The sequence below is a fragment of the Toxotes jaculatrix genome, chromosome 20 (genome assembly GCF_017976425.1).
Source record: "Toxotes jaculatrix isolate fToxJac2 chromosome 20, fToxJac2.pri, whole genome shotgun sequence".
Taxonomy (NCBI): Eukaryota; Metazoa; Chordata; class Actinopteri; family Toxotidae; genus Toxotes; species Toxotes jaculatrix.
Window position 1 is genome coordinate 10,471,733 of NC_054413.1, and position 18,370 is coordinate 10,490,102.

General features: G+C 40.8%; 1 protein-coding gene across 1 annotated transcript in view; it reads left to right on the forward strand.

The window, feature by feature from the left end:
* sema5a (sema domain, seven thrombospondin repeats (type 1 and type 1-like), transmembrane domain (TM) and short cytoplasmic domain, (semaphorin) 5A) overlaps positions 1-18,370 on the forward strand; it is a 114,303-nt gene that overhangs the window by 12,537 nt on the left and 83,396 nt on the right. The gene's annotated exons all lie outside the window — the stretch shown is intronic.

Here is an 18,370-nt window from a genome sequence, read left to right on the forward strand (position 1 = left end):
TCCAACCCTACTTTCCTCTCTCTGAAGTGCCTCTAAACTCCACAGTCCTTTTCTTTCTTTCCATCTAAACTCGTCTTCTATTAATCCTCTCCATTGTCCTCCTCACTCACCTCTCTTTTTGTTCCTGCCTAACCTCTTTAACACCCCTCTCCAACCTCCTCTATCCTTGCCCCGTACCCTAATTTCATCTCATCCAACCTCTACTCCTCATCCTCCCCTGCATCTCCTTCATCCTTTGTTCCACTATTCCTCTCATTATCACCAACCTCTCTCCAGTAATCTACCTCAAGTGACCCTAAACGACTTTCTCACCCTCCTCTCCCTCTCCAGTCTTTTGCTCCTCTCTTTACATTTTGAAGAGCAGGTCAGTGTGAGACTGAAAGCCATTACTTCATCATGTTTCAGCCTTCCCTTGGCAACCGAGCAGCCCGGAGACTCCAAGAATTCCTTGGCAGACACAGTTCACTCACATGCATGCTCATATGAACATATGTGTACATATTCACTTTTTTTTTTTTTTTTTTTTGGTTACATATGCTTACGTGAACAAAAATGACACATGCAGCAAATATATTAATATATGCAGGCATCCAGGCAAACTCGCTGGAGTGTTCAGCTGAAACATAAATCGTAGTGCAGTTATAAGACATTGTCACGCACGCACACACTTAAATTTGTTCTGACTTTGTCCACTGACTGCACACATCTGAAAAATACAAATCAGCATAACCATGTGATAATCCACTTTTGGGTTTCTGTGAAGGTGTAGAACACTATTCCACTGGTATAATGGAACAAGACTGAAAAGAAGAAGGTAAAAATTCCTGACTTGGTAAAAATTCCTGACTTGTCTTGCCTGCTACTATTTCACTACAAAAAAAATAACATTTATACTCCTTTACAATTGGGAATATGATAGATATTACAGAATAACATGAGGGTAATCAAAAATAAGCAGATCTGTGTTAAATGCTGCTAAATTGCTGCTAATCTGCCACTCATGTCGCCATTGTGAGGTGGATTTTTATTACTATTCTGCTGCATTTAAAATGAAGAGCCAAATTAGCCTCACATTATACAAAACGCATTATTATAATGACTCTACTTTGGAAGTTTTCATCTTCAAATCAAATGAGCTTGAACATCTTGAACATTATACAGAGAAACCCAGAGATCTCTCGAGATCTCGCGCTGGAATTACACTTCTGTGAAGATACATGTAAATGTCTTTATGAACCTACACAGAGAATGGTATTATGGTTAACTAAATTGCAGAGGATCCAACGCACACCTCTCCCAAATGCGTCCCAACTGATCTTGTAGCACAACATTTACACTGAATTGCATTTGTTTATTTACAACCTGGAGAAACCCTAATTCTACATTAGCTTGATAAACTAATCTGGATTAGACAACATAAGCACTGATTCATATGTCGGTCACTCAACACATATAAAAGTACTTTATTATACTTTATTATACAGCTTGCAAAACACTCGCACTGCAGGTTAATGATAATTCATTCATTACTAATTAATGTGCTGATTATTTCTAATTGTTTTGTCTAGAATGTCAGAAAATAATGAAAAAAATGCCCATTATGAATTCCTAGACCCTGAGGTAATGTTTCCAAATCCCTTGTTTTATCCACTCATTAGCCCAAAAGCCAAAGAAATTCAGTTTACACTGATGTCAATATCAATTATTAAAATAGTTGCAGGTACATTTTTAGTGGATCAGCTGCATAAAACAACACAAACATGCACATATCCTGTCTACACATGGAGGAAAACACATGTAAATGCAAAAATACATAAATAGGAGCAGATACACTTCTGCGAACAACACACAGTGTCAAAATATAAGGCAAAAACAAATGTAAGGAAGAGTAGATGTAAACTGGCACTCGCAGAGGAACATGCAAGTAAACATAAAGTGATACAAGTGGGTCAGGTAAACTCACGCTTGACAAAGAGAAGTAATAGATACATTTGGGTTAGGTAGCCAGCTGTGCACACACACACACATGCTTTAAGGTGTTGAAGAAACTGTGCACGTACTCACAAAAACAAAGGCATATACAGACAGAAACATCTGTTTTTGGCCTACAATCAAGCCCAGATGGATCCCAGGGCTGGTGCGTCAACACCAGTGGAGACCACACATTAAATGCGCCCAGTATTCTTGCGACTGACTCCTGGGGATTTAGAGTGCTGAGGGGGTATTAATCAGGACCACAACCTGTAATTGTTATCATAATGACATAGGAAGGCATTTCCAAATTAATACGTGCCATAATTTTGGGGAAATTTAGGTCAGTCGACCAAAATCCAAAAAGAGCTTGCTGTCTCGTGTGGCTCACGGGTGTTGTAATGGTTGTACGCCGCATGAATATGCACTGTGAGGGCAATTTTTTTCTTTTTTTTTCTTTTTTTTTTTTCTCTCCGCAGCAATATTTAGAACCTAAACATAGAATGTGAATTAATATATTAGAGTTAAAAGTGATGATATTCAGCTTTGATGTTGAGCCATCAAAGGCATCATGAAACTGCAGGGTTCAGAGGGGCAGCGTTGCACTGTACTGTATATTTAGCTGTGAGCTTAAATTAGACTTGTCACAGCTATAGACACATGCCATACCAGCTTATGTGTGTCTTCATGTGTTGGGAAAGTTGATGTAGCTGTTGCTGCTGATTAGACAGTATTTGCTACCGGGTGGTCGCATGCATGTATTAAAAGAAAGAAAAAAGAAAGGAGGAGATGTATAAAGAAAGATAAAGATTGCTGATGTGTGTTTTTTCCTATAATGTGTGTGTTTGTGTCGGCTTGTCCTTGAGCGAGCCGTCATATCAGCAAAGAGAGGCCACAAAGCACCTGGCCCCCCATACCTGCCTAATCAAGTTAGTAGAGGAGCCTGCAGCAATGAAGGCTCAGAGAGTTAATACTGGCTCAAACAGAGTCTGCAGCTTCTCCACACTTTTATCCCGGAAACCTTGGAGTTTCCCCCCAGAAAACTCATTAAACACCAACATGAAGCCTGAAGCCGTTCACTGCATTTACACACACACACACACACACACACACACCTGTTCTCCTACTGTATACCTGCTGACACCTACATTCTTATAACAATTATAGACCATCCACCCGCCTCTTAGCAAAATGGAGGGGTGAGTTTTTAACAATGTTACCTTTATAGATTTACCCAGACAAAAAAAAAATGTTAAAGATACACCGGTGGTATTGATGATATATGATACGGATAGTATTTGTCAGCACACATACTCAGATTTCTTTCTTTTTTTTTTTTTTTTTTGGAGGGGCTCTCATGCAGGCAGACAGACAGGGTGTGTATTCTCACTCTTTGTAGCCTCTAATCCCTGTCGCTCTCTCTCAGTTTTTTTTTTTTTTTTTTTGGTGGGAAGTGATGACACATTATCAAAGTGATTGCTATTTGTTACATGGCTCATTTAGGTCAATTAGAGGAAATTTGTTTTGTGTTGTCACTGTTGCAGGGGGCACCGAACCCCAAAGAGTCGCAATTAGCTGTCTGATTGTGATGTCCTCAAATATTCACTGGTGTTTGTCACAAAGAGTCTTAAAAGGCTGCATTGTCGCAACAAGGCAGTTATGACATGAGCTGAAAAGAGCTTTGTTGTTTTGAAGACTGAATGTGTGCTGTTTAGGTGTGTGTGTCTAATTCATAGGCTGATATTATACATAGCAATACATAGTAATTTATTTTTTCATTATCATAAATTACTAAAACGGTTAGCAATACTACAAGCTCTAATATTTGCTTTCAAAAGTGAGTTTGACCACTTTAAGCAAACAAGTTCTTAATTTGTAGCTGTCAGTTTCCTGGTAATGCTACAATACAATCTGCCACTTATTTCCTTCATTAATTCTTCAGTTGTTCGGGCTATAAAATCTCAGAAAATAGGGAAATATCCTACTAACAGTTTCCTTAAACTCAAGGTGACATCTTCAGAACACTTACCTTGTTTGACTAACAAATTTAAAGATATTCAATTTACTTCAACATTAGTCAAAGAAAAGGAGCAAATCTCCATAATTTAGAAGTTTCAGATTTTTTTAAATAGAAAAATCACTGAAATAAGTATAAAAATAGTTGCCGGTTATTTTTCTGTCCATCAACTATTGGATTAATCAGCTAATCTTTTCAATTCTAATAAGGATGTCTTAAAATTCTGATTTTATAATGTATGTAGTACCTTTCTGTGCTGGTGGAATGTGGCTTATCATAACTGGAAATAACACAAGTCCAAAAATATATATGTTACTGGCCTTAAGTTTTTTTGATGGAAACATAATACATTTTTGAAATGATCCAGCTCTGATACCAGTGCTCTCTTAGTCACAAATCTAAAATCTGCATAATGCTTTCTCACTGATTGAAACTTGCTTGGATCATTATTTTATGAGATTATGTTGTTATAATGCATGAACCTTGGATACATTTTTGCTATAGCCTCACCTGAGGGCAGACACACCATCACCTTCAATTTGTCAAGTATAAGTATCACACACAGTTTGTGCTGTAGAATGACTGCAGACATACAGCATAAACCTTCCAAACAGCACTGCGCCCATGTTGCTCTCGATATCTGGTAAAAACCGTGAAAATGCATTGATCGTCTTCATCAATCACTTACCACTTCTGCAGGTCTTCATCTAACCAGATCATCTGTGCATCACCTGTGCATATTTTTTCTTCTTCACAAACCAAAACCAACCCATTAAATTATTGCTAGACGGCTCCTCTGTACTGTTTCTACCCATGCTAGTGCCTCAAGGCTATGTCGGTCTGTCAGTTAGTCACTCCAGACTGAAAAAATCTCAACAAATATTTCAAGGTTTACCATGAAATTTGGTACAGATAAGCATAGTGCCCAAAGGGTGAATCCTAACATTTCCTGTTGTACAGCACATTCAGGTAAAGCAGGCAAATACTGATCCCATGAATCAGGCCTGTGGATTCCCAGTTTGTACAACAATTGCTCAAATCCTCATATATGTGTGTGTCTTCTCTTGCCCCTGTGTGGTCTCTGTATGTGCCCCCGTGATCTCATTTCCCCCCCCTCTACTTTACATTCCTCTTGCTCCTCTGTCCATCTAATGTGGCTTGTTGATGATTTAGCAGTACACCGGCGGAGTGGATTAACTGTGCCGTTCACGCTTTCTGTCTGAAGTTTCATGCTTTTGAAGGAGGGCAGAGTGTCATTGATCAGAGAAAGAGACAGTGTGGAAACATTACAGTGAGACCTGATTAGTAAGAGTGTAGCGTGACGCGCCGAGGGATCAACATCAATAATGACACCCGGAGAAAATCTGCATGAGCCTCAGTTTGTCTGTTTCTCTTAGAAGTTTGATGTCTCCCGTCCTGTCCTTGTCTACAAAGTGTGGCAGCTTTTCAAATGCATCACCCCCTCCCTCAACAACACTTCCTATACTCCTATAAGTACATCATGTAATCTGAATTTAATGCATTTCTGTGTAAATGCTACCAAGAGTAATTTCACTTTCATAGCTGCACTGATGTTAGTAGTTCACCTTCAGTTTGGTTAACATGTGCTACTATTTCTGCTTCCTTATGAGGCCAAACCTCTCATTTAACCAGCGTTTCTTCCTTGGCACATTCTCAACTTGTGCTCTAATTCACTGCGTCTCATGACCTTCCAATTGGCATTTACAGAGGAAATCTACCTGCACAAAAGGCTTTGTCACAGTGGTTAATGAACACATGGTGAAGGACAACTTGGTCGTTAAGCCTTTGGACCTAAGCATGTAGATAATGGCATCTATTGATGTGGGTGAGATAATGACAGGGGCCGCTTGTGGTGTGGTCTTAAGCTTTTTACCTTACAGTAACACAGTTGTGTTGACTTAAATGAGTTTCAGTGTTAGGGGGGGTAAAAATATGGGCTGCTAATGCTGTCAGCTGTCAGGTTTGGTGCTTTATAAATGTGTGAGTGGTGAATATTCATCCTGCAAAGCTGACGATGGCATTAAGGTTAGGAAGTTAGGAAGAAGAGGAGATGTGAGCTTAAGCCATCAAGCAGAGTTTATGTGGCATTCTGCAGAGGTTGTGATGAACTAAATGTGTTGTTTGATTGACCTTTTCACCATTTTGTTGCATATCATGAGGGACAGTGTTAAAGAAGACTACAGTTATGATCCTCAAGTGAAACCCTCATTATACGGACATCATGATGCAGCCATGTGACCATGGCCATCTCCCCATACATTAATATAATTGCCCCTGCTCTTCCCTGCTTTCGTGGTTTTACCCCTCCGAGAGATGTGCGAGACGTGTATGTTGTTGTGCTTCTTCAAAAACAGCCTGGCCCCTCTCTCATGGGGAAAATACTCTGGATCACACAGAAGGAAATGCAATTACTGGCTCACAGCAGAATCCTAATCACCGAGCCCCTGATGTTAAAAGTTAACCTCTTTAATGTGTTGAATTTCAAAGACGCAGCGCAAATCATTTGATTTACTCTGCCCCGTCCTCACAGGATGTAAATAAGCTTATTAACCAGCCATTTTTAATCTGTGCATCCCATCACCACAAGAGGAGCTACTGACTTTATTCAAATAAGGCCTCGGAGGACTCACCGGTGAAATTAATATATTTACAGTGAATATGTTTATTTAGCTTTCTGTTTTTTAGTAAACCTGAAAAATTTCTGTTGGTGTGCAAATGTGGACAGCAGGTGGGTTTTGTTTGTGTATGGGGGTTTCTGTGTGAATATGTGTGTGTTTAAGGTGCACCTGAACAAACATCCAACTTCCTCCTCCACTTAAATCTTTAGGTTTAGTGTTGACACCACATACTTCTTAAGGCGCAGTGTTTAGCAATGTGCCATTATCTGTTATTATGTGCAAAGAATGTGCAGTGTGTGTAATTTTTATAAATGTAGGATCAATATGTTTCAAGTGCTGCGCCTCCTAATTGTACCACTGACTAATGAAGTCTTCCTGCAGATTCTAACTATAGAAGAAGAATTACTGAAGTAGTACATTCCATAGTTAGACAGAAGCTTTTGCCTTAACATGGCCTTAATAGATCCAGAGACACTCGTTGCCTGGGGCTAAGGAGTGCAGGTTGGTTCTGAAAGTGGCTGCACGTCTCTGGTGTCTCTATTTTTGAGGAGGCTAACTGTCAGGGTGGACTAGTCCATTCAGCTCTTGGTGAAACACAATCCCTCAGACTCCTCGGCAGAAAAAGAAAGAGAGGGAGACAGACAGTGGGAGAAAGGGAGAGGTGAGACAGAGGGAGACGGGCCCTACATCTGTTTGCTTGGTCTAGCAGAGACACGATCACATCGGACGCCTGCGGGCTCTGTCTCCGACTCTGCTCCTCTGTTGTTCCAATTTACCCTTGAGAGACATGTTCTGGGAGACGAAGACTCAGGCAGGCACATGCATGTACACACACACACACACACACACACACACACACACACACACACACACACACACACATGCACACGCACACACACACACACACAAAGACCACTCCTGCTACATCCTCTCTGTGTTAAAACAGCTGCTGTTAACCAAACCCATCTCTGCCTCTCATTAATGCTATAACTTCATGCCAGTGTGCCTGTCTCTGGTGTTAACGGGACAAATTACAAAGGCCAGGCGCTCAACAGACACACACAGACACGCACACATGCACACGCCCAGCTAATTAATTGGTTCCAGTGGAGCCGAGATCTAATTTACTATCCCTCCTGCCACATTTTTTCAGATACAGTAAGACGAGTCATCTCAAGGCAGCTTCCTTATGGTTCTCTCCCCATCTGTAGGTTCTTTATGTGTGTTGAAGTATATGTGTGTATGCTTTTTTTTTCTCTCTGCCAAAGAGCTGGTTGTTGTTGTTTTTCAGGCATATAATTACCGAGCTGTAGGAGTTGGCAGGCTGTTAGGCTTGTTATCTTGCATGTGTTGATAGCAAAAAACGTAGGAAGATTGATTATAGTACACTTATAGTACACTTCCCGGCCCCTTCCACTCCCCCCCCCCCCCCCCCCCCCCACCTTCCTTTGGCGTTGACCGATGGGGACTTTTGTCAGTGAAGGACCAGATTTGAAAAGAAAGACTGTGATAAAATGTGTTTTCTTTAGCTTTTCATGTTTTCATGCCAGTTAAACACAAAACGCTGAACAAACTATGGCTCGCCATAAAGGTCGCTTGTTAAATGAGGCGCACTAGGTAAGAAAGTAATCAACACCTTTAGTAAAGTTCAAGTTTAAAAATCCCCATTGAATGAAACGCCATTAAAAGAAAAACTTCTAAATTACAAATTTCAACTCAACTCTTTCCTCAGTGTTATGTGTATAGAACTTTACGCAGTTGATGAAAAGTGTTTAACATCACAGAAATGTACTGAATTCATGCAAGAAGCACTTTAATGTTTTAGCTGATCAATTTAATCCAAATATTACACTATATTCTGCAGCTTTAAAGCAACCGTTGTGTGAAGAGTACCATAGTAAAATGTATAATATTTAGTTTAAGTCTGAATGTAGTCACGTACAAAATGCATTTACACTTATTCTGGAATGTGGTAAGTAAATGTACATTTCTAATTTTCCACCTCCAGACACCACGTACAGCTGAAACCTCTATACATTTATGTCGAGTATAACCAAAGAGCCTTGACCTCCCCTGAAGTGGAATCTATCTGTAAGAGATTTCATCCATCATTCCCCGAGTCATATTCTGTCACCGCTAAAACTGACATGATTGATTGCGATATTAGTAATTGGATGAATCAAAACTGCAGAACAAAAAAAAAAAAAGTCTCCACTGACTGATTTCACATTGTCAGCTGAATGAGAGGAATTTACCCTTGGATGACTGCAATTTTCTTTTCATTTGGAGTCTGGTTAGCATCAAGGTTTCATTCTTCTGTGAGGCACGTCTGTGCCCTTTTGGAACTATAGATCAATGAGCTGGTCCTGTACTTAGAAGATACTCTTGATACTGGCAGAGCAGCGAGTGCCCTCACTTTGCTTCTTCACCTCAGAGGTACAGAAGGCAGGTGCGTTTGTGTGAATGGCAAGTCAGTTTTAGATGTGCGTCTTCGCACAGCTGTAGACAGTGATAGTGTAATTCTGCTCCCAGTGGGACAAGTCGGCTACCCGTTAGCCAAGCATGTAATTAAAGCTTTAAAAATGTCACCATTCCTCAGTGCTGGGCTTTATGCCCTTTATCGCTGCAGTCCCAGGTGAGTGTATATGAGCCTGTATAAGCGCATGAGGTATTAATGTTTGTGTTTCCTTCACGTGTGGCGAGTTATTTCGTCTCGTGCCATCTTCGCGCCGCTGCCTTGATCAGGCGTCAGATGACACTTTTCCTCTTGTGTGGATTGGCCCTGCTAATACACCACACGGAGAACAAAAGCTTTTGAAGCGGAAGAAATCTTTGATGCCAATGCATTACCCAGATTCCTCAAACATCCCCAAGGGGATTGTTTTGATCATCTCCAGGGTGAAAAAAAAAAAAAAGTTGATCTTATGCTTGCAAATCAGTTCAGGGTTTTGGGGTCTGTGTTACTCTTCAGTTCTCGCTGTTAAGTCAAAGTCATCGATGACTTTGGAACTGAAGTAGTAACTTTATACAAGGAGGCTGGCAGAAAGCTAGCACCTGCTTTCCTGTCAGAAAGGTAACTTTGTAGTATCTTGCTGAGGTTGTTATGGAAATATCATCTCTCAGCGAGATGTAGTTTTTGGGGACAGTGATGACAAACTCTTAGTTCCTTCTTTGAGATTTAAGCCACTCCAGCGCTTCAAGGTTGTTGTGACAACTTACTCCCTGTGAACAGCGCTTTTTTTTTTGACACTGAGAGCAGCTCAGCAGTCGCCCGAGGGTCTTGGCTATGTGTCAGAGCTGCTGTCTCAACAGCTGATCAGTGCCTGGGTCAGCCACAGGATTTTTTTTTTTTTTTTTTTCCACAAGCTGACACTTTGTTATACAGACATCTCTCTGCAGCCGCAGTAGCAGCCTGGCTGTAGAGGTAGAGAGGAAGCCTGTGGAGTGATGTTAATTGGCACTGGGAAGGAGAGTATGTTCTGTCCATAGATCCTGATGAAACTGATAGTTTCATTCCCCTGCCTGAACTGCATGTTTGTTTATATTTTGGGATCCTTCAACTTAAAAGGAAAAATTCAACGTTTTTTGGAAGTAATTATTCGCTTGCTCGCAGAGAACTAGATGAGAAGATTGATGTTGGTCTCATGTGTAAATATAAAGCTTTTGCCACCTGAAGGCAACTTAGCATAAAGACTGGAAACGGGGGAGGAAAAGCCAGCCAACGAAATAAGCACCTCTGAAGCGTCGGAAAATTTCTTGTTTGGAAATAATAACTTCCTGGAGACATTTACAGCCTGTAAAACAGTGCTTTGCCGTTTTTACACTTGTTTTTTTTTTTTTTTGTACTGTTAAACCAAGTAGATATGTGTTAATTTGTGAGCTTTAGGGGAAAAAGCAAAAATTTTTTCCCACACATATTTGCTCAGTATATTTGACTAAATTATTTATGTCATTTGACTAATCGACTTTTTTTTTTTCAAGGGAATAATTAAATTTCTTGCTGAGAGTTAGATGATCGATCTAGATCGATACCAGCTTAGCCTGATTTGTGAAGATGACAATTAGTGCATAATTCAAAATGTTATGCCAGGTAGCGTTACCTTCCTTCTTAGCTTAGCCACAAATCTATAGTCTTCTCTTCTGTCACTGTAGTTTTGTAAAAACAATCCAAACAACTAACACAGTAGTTTCTACTCTGTTGTGTTTTGGCTGCTGTATTTGTGTAATGACGTTATGTATTATAATGTTTGTTTTGCTTCAGCTTTGAGAAAAAACGTTTCACTTCCACGCCATATACCGTCTTCTGGCCTCCGCCATATTTCAGTTGTTAGTGTTGTTGCCTTGGCAACGTGCGTCTATGAAACTCTGAAGGAGCGTTGAAGGGAGGGGTGTATTTGTTTTTCTGTTGAGTTCAAATATCAACACTCTTTCTGCAGAATTGCTTACTCCTCCTCCAAGTCACAGGTCATATTGAACTACCTCCAGCAATCATGGAAGGAGGAAGTCTGGGCCAGGTCATGCTGGTAATTGCTATCTAGTGGCGTGTGAGAACTTTTCAAGCAGACGTTTCTCTCTTTTCAGGCATGACATCACTTTTTTTTTCTGCCTCATATTGCATGTTGTTGAAGCCTTCCCTCGTCTGGAGTTGTGTTGTGTAGACACACACACAGACCGCATTCAGGCACGTGGTAATGCATCGGCGTGAGTGCAGGAGGATGAGCCAGTTGAGTAAAAATAACAGCAGGATTTGGGAACCTCTGGAGAGATAGGGTGGGACTCGGATGAAATTGCTGGGTGTGTTTTTGAGCAAGACAGCTTACAGAGTCAGTGTGTGTGTGTCTGTGGCTCTACCAGTGTCTGTAAATGTGTGTGATGTAGTGTGCGTCCCTGATTTAACTGGGCCAAAACTATGGCTGTGGTCAGACCAGTTATCAGGGCTGGTCCAAAAAAAAACCTTCCACCTCAGTACAATACACAGGTTTTGGTGTGTTTAAGATTCATTGTATTTTTCAGCCTTTACAGAAAAATAGAGAAAACAAATACTGGATGTATAGGTGTGTACGACCATTACTCAGGAGCAGAGGAGGGTGACATTATCTTAAATTGACCCTGAGACTACCTGCTGTAAAAGTCTCAGGAGAACTTAATAGAAACAAACTTCCAACTAAGTTGAGGGCCTGCGATGTTTCAGCCTGACACCAGAGAAACTCTCTGCTGTTCCCCGGCGGCTGTGTTCCATCAGCTGTGTCCATTCTTCATACACAGCAAATCACACCTTTCTGTTTTCCAAATCTTCCCAAACCCAACAACAGATTGGAATCTTGGGGGAAACCTGATCCTCCGTTTGTTCGATTTGATGTTTATTCCAATTTAGAGTTGTTTGTGGAACAGATTGAAAAATTCAGACTGAGGGAGATGGCGTGCATGGGAAGATATAGCATTACACTAAAGAAATATGCATGTGCAAACAGACACAAGAATGGAAAGCCTGAATGTCACAAGAGTCGGTTTTTCAGTCAATCTGAGGGGAAAAAAATGGTTTTAGCATGTGTAGTATTTGAGATATGGAAAGAGAAAAAGTGAGATGTCCATACTTTTTATTGATCCCTACTGGATACCTTAGCGATTTGTGCAAAGCTTGATGTAAATACAATGTTGGATCACTACTAAAATGTATAGCACAGGTGTTCTAAATGTGGCCTTTGACTTGATGTAGTTTTTGCATATACCCTTTCAATATTGTATGACTATAAATGCGATGAAACAGGATTCTTTCTAGCAAAGTAATATATATAAAATCTAGCATATAAAACGCAATAACATGCTTGAATAGGCCCCAATGTGTGTCTATTTTTTGTCTCAAGTAGGATGATTTATTCAGTCCAGCTGCAGAGAAACTTTGGTATGGAATAAGGAAGCTGGAGTGTGAAATGCATTCTGGGCAGTACACTGTGTATGTGTGTGTGTGTGTGTGTGTGTGTGTGTGTGTGTGTGTGTGTGTGTGTGTGTGTGTGTGTGTGTGTGTGTGTGTGTGTGTGTGTGTGTCTGTGCCTGTGCGTGACACAGAGAAACAGAGTATGTGAAACTGCACATGTGCACATTGGATTTGTGCTTCAAAAGCCACACTGTGCTCCACAGATAAGGGTTTGAAACAAACAAACCATCTGATCCAAGTTTGCTCTTCAGCCCCCAGTCTTGGAGCGACATGAACATTTCTTCGCACAAAATGAATCTGCCCTCTGATCTGGGAGGTCACCGAGCGGAAAGGACCCTGCTGCGCAGCAATGAACCTTTGATGTCAATATCATCACTCCGTCATTCTCTCTGTCATCCTCTACTGAGTCCAAGAGACACCCAGCGGACTGAGGTGGATTCAGAGCATAAACAGTGAGGGAAAAGGTCAACGAAAGGTGGAGACAGAAAGGGGTGAGGGACAGACATGATAGAAATTTGAGAAATCCAACAGATGGCTGTAAAAAAGAATTATTACAGCTAGAAACGGAGAAAAGTCGTGTTGTGTTTTACACAGCAGTCATTCACTCAGTCGGGCTCCTCATCAGTCTCTTTGTCAGTGAGTCACCTAGTTTGTTATTTTGTCAGATAACTTGCCATTCATTCTGTCAGACTGACACCAAGTCGATTCGTTGGTCACTCCGTCAGTGAATCAGTTGTTCATTTGGCCACTCAGTCAGCCATTTGGTAAGTTGTGGTTAGACATTTGTTGCTGGATAGTCATTTGCTGGGTCAATCATCATTTTATTCTTTCATCAGTCAGTAATTTAGCTCAGTCGCGAACTAATCAGTCAGTGTGGCATTCAGAAAATGTTTTTGCTCTCCTTTTCTGACAGACTGACAGCAAAGTAAAAAGCAAACATCTCCGTCGTTTCTGTGTGTGCTTTGGTCTGAACACAAGGAGCCAAAATCACAAATACCAATTGGCAGACAAAGACACAGAACAACAAACAAAAACTGGCAATAACCCGCCTGATAGGCAGTGATAAACAGGCAAACACCCAGTCAATCGCATCCAAGCGTTCTGCCTCACAAGCACACAGCTATATAAGGCAGTTCAGTAGCGTCTTTGTGTGCTGTGGTCTAAAGCAAAGTCTGGGCTGATTTTACTGGTGTGTGTCGTGTCTGGCCAGAGAGAGAGAGAATGAGAGAGAGAAGCATCTCTCAGCACTGTGGTGTGACCCCGATCTCACACTCCCCTGACGGTGTTTGGACAGATGGATCATCACTGCACCACTCACATTTGACAAACGTGTTTATATGTGAGCGTGTATGCATGCATGTGTCAGTGTGACAGATACAAAGCCAGCGTTCAGATGAGAGTCCATTCATTATGCATAGCGTAATTTAACCATCATGAAGTCCCCCCTCAGACAAAATCAATACCAGTGTTAATATGATCCTCTCTCCACTCGTTACTGCAGGAAGACTTCAATTGATTAGTTAGCTGACACCTCAGCTCCCAAAATGCAAAGTGTGTGTGTGTTTAACTGTTTCTGTAATGGATAAAGATGACAGCACGTATTTGTTTTTAAAATTTAAAAGATTGTTGTTTTTTTTATTTTATTTTATTTTGTATTTACGGTCATGTACTCGAAAGGCTGAATGTGAGTGTTTATATACATATCTATATACAAGTGTGTGTGTGTGTGCACAGTCAATACACCTCTATTTGTTTTCTTCTATTGTTCTGAAAAGCTTGTTGTGGTGTCACAGAATGCTTTGTTTTCTGAGTCTTCAAGTGCCCCCATAAATGTTCAATGGGGCTGAGGTCCATGACAGTCAGGACTCCTTGGTCTTCTTTGGTGTTTAAGTAGTTCTTGCAAAAACTTTGAGGTGTGTTTGGGGTCATTATCTTGTTGCAGTGTTCAGATACAAACCAGAGTTCACAGCAGGTCTCTGAAGAATGGAGTTTTACTTCTGCTCGGTCAGAGTGTTGTCAGTTCAATGCAGGTCCAACTCCGTAGGAGGCAGAACACCCCAAGACCTATTCCAATGACCATGTTTCACTGTGGGGTTGATAAACTGCAGTATCATCTTCTCTCCTGTCCCTCTCCTTACATACACTTGTCTATTACTCCCATAAATCTCAAACTTGGATTCATCAATAAATAGGACTTTTTTTTTTCCCCAGTCATCCACTGTGAAATGCTAGTAATTCTTTGGCCATCCCAAGTGTTTGGCTTCGTTTCCCCTCCTGAGAAACTACTACTCATCCTCTGAGACCACTACGAGACTTCTTTCGACAGCACTTTTGATTATTGGAGTCTTGCGTTCTTTATTTAGCAAATTCAGTATCTGTGATGAAGTTGTTTTTCTATCTCTCAGGGAACTGAGCTTGACGTATTGATCTTCGGATGGTGTGGTCACATTTGGTCTGTCCGATCGTGCTTTGGATGCAACCGATCCAGTTTCTGCAAAGTGTTTTAGAGTTCCATGCACTGCTGTATGCACTGTATATTGATTATGGTCTGTGTGTTTTATAAAAATCAGAAAAAGACATCAGAAGTCATCACTGGCTTGCATATTGTGTTATACTCTGTTGTCTGCTCTATACATGCGATTCAAATGACAACATCGTTTACCCCATGTTTAGTTTTTGTGTGGCTTGAGTTCCCTCTGCTCCGTGCCCTGAATGTACTCGGGTGTTATCCATCACCTGGTCCCTAGGTGATTTTAGTGTGTGTGTGTGCTGTAAATGCACCAGTACTGTATGGGTGTTCTTGTGTGTCCATATTTGTAGAGGTGTGAGAGAGACAGAGGAGCAGGAAGAGGAGGAGGAGGAGGAGGAGGTGGCTGTGAAGGCTTGTACTAATGCCCTGGAGATGATTTAGAGTTTAGACCACCGAACAGCACAGAAAGCTCTTCCAGTTTTCTCCCACAGGACCAGTCAATGGCTTGTGGTGAGTTAAAGAGAAAATAGGATCCACCAGAGATCAGTTCAGGGGAATGAAACAACCGTTCAGATGGGTCGGTTTTAAATCAAGTCAATGGCTGTCTGCTGCTTACATTAAAAGGCATGATGCAAAGGCATGTGTGGCCATAAATCAGGTTAGCTGTGGGTCTTTAAAGTGACATATGCATTTTTTTTTTTTTTGATTTATGGCTTATAAATATTTACAGTATCTTCGATTTTAGACGTCTTAATTGTTTCATTGTGTAGTGACAGGTTTTCATTAGATTTCATTTTCATGCAAATATAGAAACAGAATCATTTTGAGATTTTATTCAATCCAGATGTAGAACGAAAGGCAAACACAAACAGGGTTCACTTGCAATTTGACTCTGACATTAAATATGCAAATTAGTATGTTTTGTTTTCACTCTTGCTTCCAAAAGAATTAAACCCGAAATTAAATTAGAATTTAAAATGATCTTTTTCGACGTTATTTAGATTCCTTCATTAGTCTTGGTGATCAGTTATGCTGTTTTAGAAAATTTGGTGTATTTATTCTGTGGTTAAATTAAAGGTACCTAGTTTTAGTTTTTGACCATTAGCAGCATGAGCAGCATTTTTATCAGTGGGTCCCTGTTTTGCTTGTATCACGCACAAGGATGCACATACACATTCCTGCAGCCAGGAAGGACAGAAATTTAGGAAGAAGATGACGAAAAGATAGCAAACATTGATGTAAACATTGCAACGTTTATTAGACCTCAAGGATACACACAAGGTGCTTTCGTGAGAAAGCACCTTGTGCTGGTGGGCCATTTCTAGTAAACAAATTTTTGTTTGTTTACTAGAAAACTCCACAGAATGCTTTTAATTTTAAATTCAACCACAAATAAAAGATCTTCTCTTAAAGTCCCTCTGAATGCATGAGTGAAACTGGTATTAACAAGAAATGGTTATACAGTAGCTTGAATTAGCAATATATATTGTACATGTACAAGATGGTGGGACTTTGTTTTCTGAATATGCACACGTGTGTGCATGCACGTGTGTGGAGGCTTGTACGAGCTGACAGGAGGTCGTGAGCAGAGCTGTAACAGAGGGAGCAAGGTCAACAAAGCGCTCAACTGGCTGGCCTTGCCTCCTGCTACTGTCAGATAACCCTCTGCTTTTGTGTGTGTGGCTGTGTGTATGTGTGTGTGTGTGTGTGTGTGTGTGTGTGTGTGTGTGTGTGTGTGTGTGTGTGTGGTTTGTGTCATTACCACAGCCCTTTCAAAATCTCTGACCACACACACACACACACACACACACATGCACGCAAAACTGTAAAAACATCAATAATTTCATTTCCTATGTCAGGTTCACCTCTGTTCCCAGCATGAATGCAGACATAAAAGTTTATAAGACTTTATGAAAAATGACAGGAAGAATGTCGTAAGTAGCAGACTACCTGGGGAAAATGACTCACTTGCTTTCCGCTGCAACAGGTAAAATGGCTTTTCTGGTGGGAAGGGAAAAAAAAACGGTTACAAATTGTCAAGGAAACTAGCAGACAAAGAAAAGTGACATGTAAAACGTCAGAGTGACTAAAGGGAAAATGCGAAAGAGCATACAAGCTGACGTGTGAACTGTCAAGACGAAAGGGAAAAGGAACAGAGAGAGGCAGCTGGCAGTGGCTGTCACTCGCTTTCTCTGCTGTGGATGACAGGTGTTTTACATTACTCTGTAAGGCAAACCACATAGCCCACTGCCTGTGCATTTATACATTGGGCTTTGAGTGAAGTCCATGAAGGCCCAAGGTCGTGAAGTTAATTCATGCACACCAAAGGCAGAGTAAACTTTCCTTTCCAGGTGCCTTATGTTCTACTCCAGAGCCACTCCAAGCTCTCTAAAGGAGGATTCATACTTCAGAGAGAAGTGGAGTGGAGTGGAGGTTTGTCTGAGCAGAGCAAATGTCCACCACTTCTTTTGAAGCTCAGTTTTTTTTCTCCCACTGTGCAGGGTCCATATTTTGATGTCACCTCACGCCAAATGCAGTATTAATAGTTTTTGCTTATTTGCAACCTAACATTCATGCTAAATCAACTCTGTCGTGGAGGGACGATTGTTCTGTTCTTGCTCTACAAAACACAATTTTTTCCACTGAGTGGACAATAGATGAAAAGCCCATTTCACATGCAATAAAGTAATAAGAATGCTCCGCGGATTCAGCCACAGAATACATTTTCAGATATGAAAACACTTTAGCAAAGCAAAATTGCCATTACCAGCCTTTTACAGCTAAGTTCTTCAAAATCTGTACCACACATGCTGCTTGTAATGTGGTATTCACACAGGGAGGCTTATTCTTCTGTCGTACACAGCGTGAATCATTCCTGGTAATAGCATGACATAAATGATTAAAAAGGAATAATGTCATTGGTCTAGACTGCTCATCAATTCACCCCCACAAAAAAAAAACAAACAAAAAAAAAACAAAAGAAAAACTCATGAACAATTGAGTTGTGCAAACTGCTTTGTTTTTCTTGCAGCAAATGACTTTTTTGGGGGGGAGAATGAATCTGCCCTAAGTATTATATAATAACATCCAACAATTTGTGGGGAAAAAAAACAAAACATATCAGATTTACAGCAGCTATAAGATTTAATTGACCGACAGGGAGTGCAGTGCAGTTCGGCTGCACGCACACTGCACATCAGTCACCCATCAAGAAATAAAATTTTAATAATGAAGAACGCATGAATGCACAAAGCATACATGCAACAATTGCTACCCTTCAGCGTTAAATACAACAAAGCTCCTCTGCAGTGGGAACAAAGACATGCTCAGTGGCACGT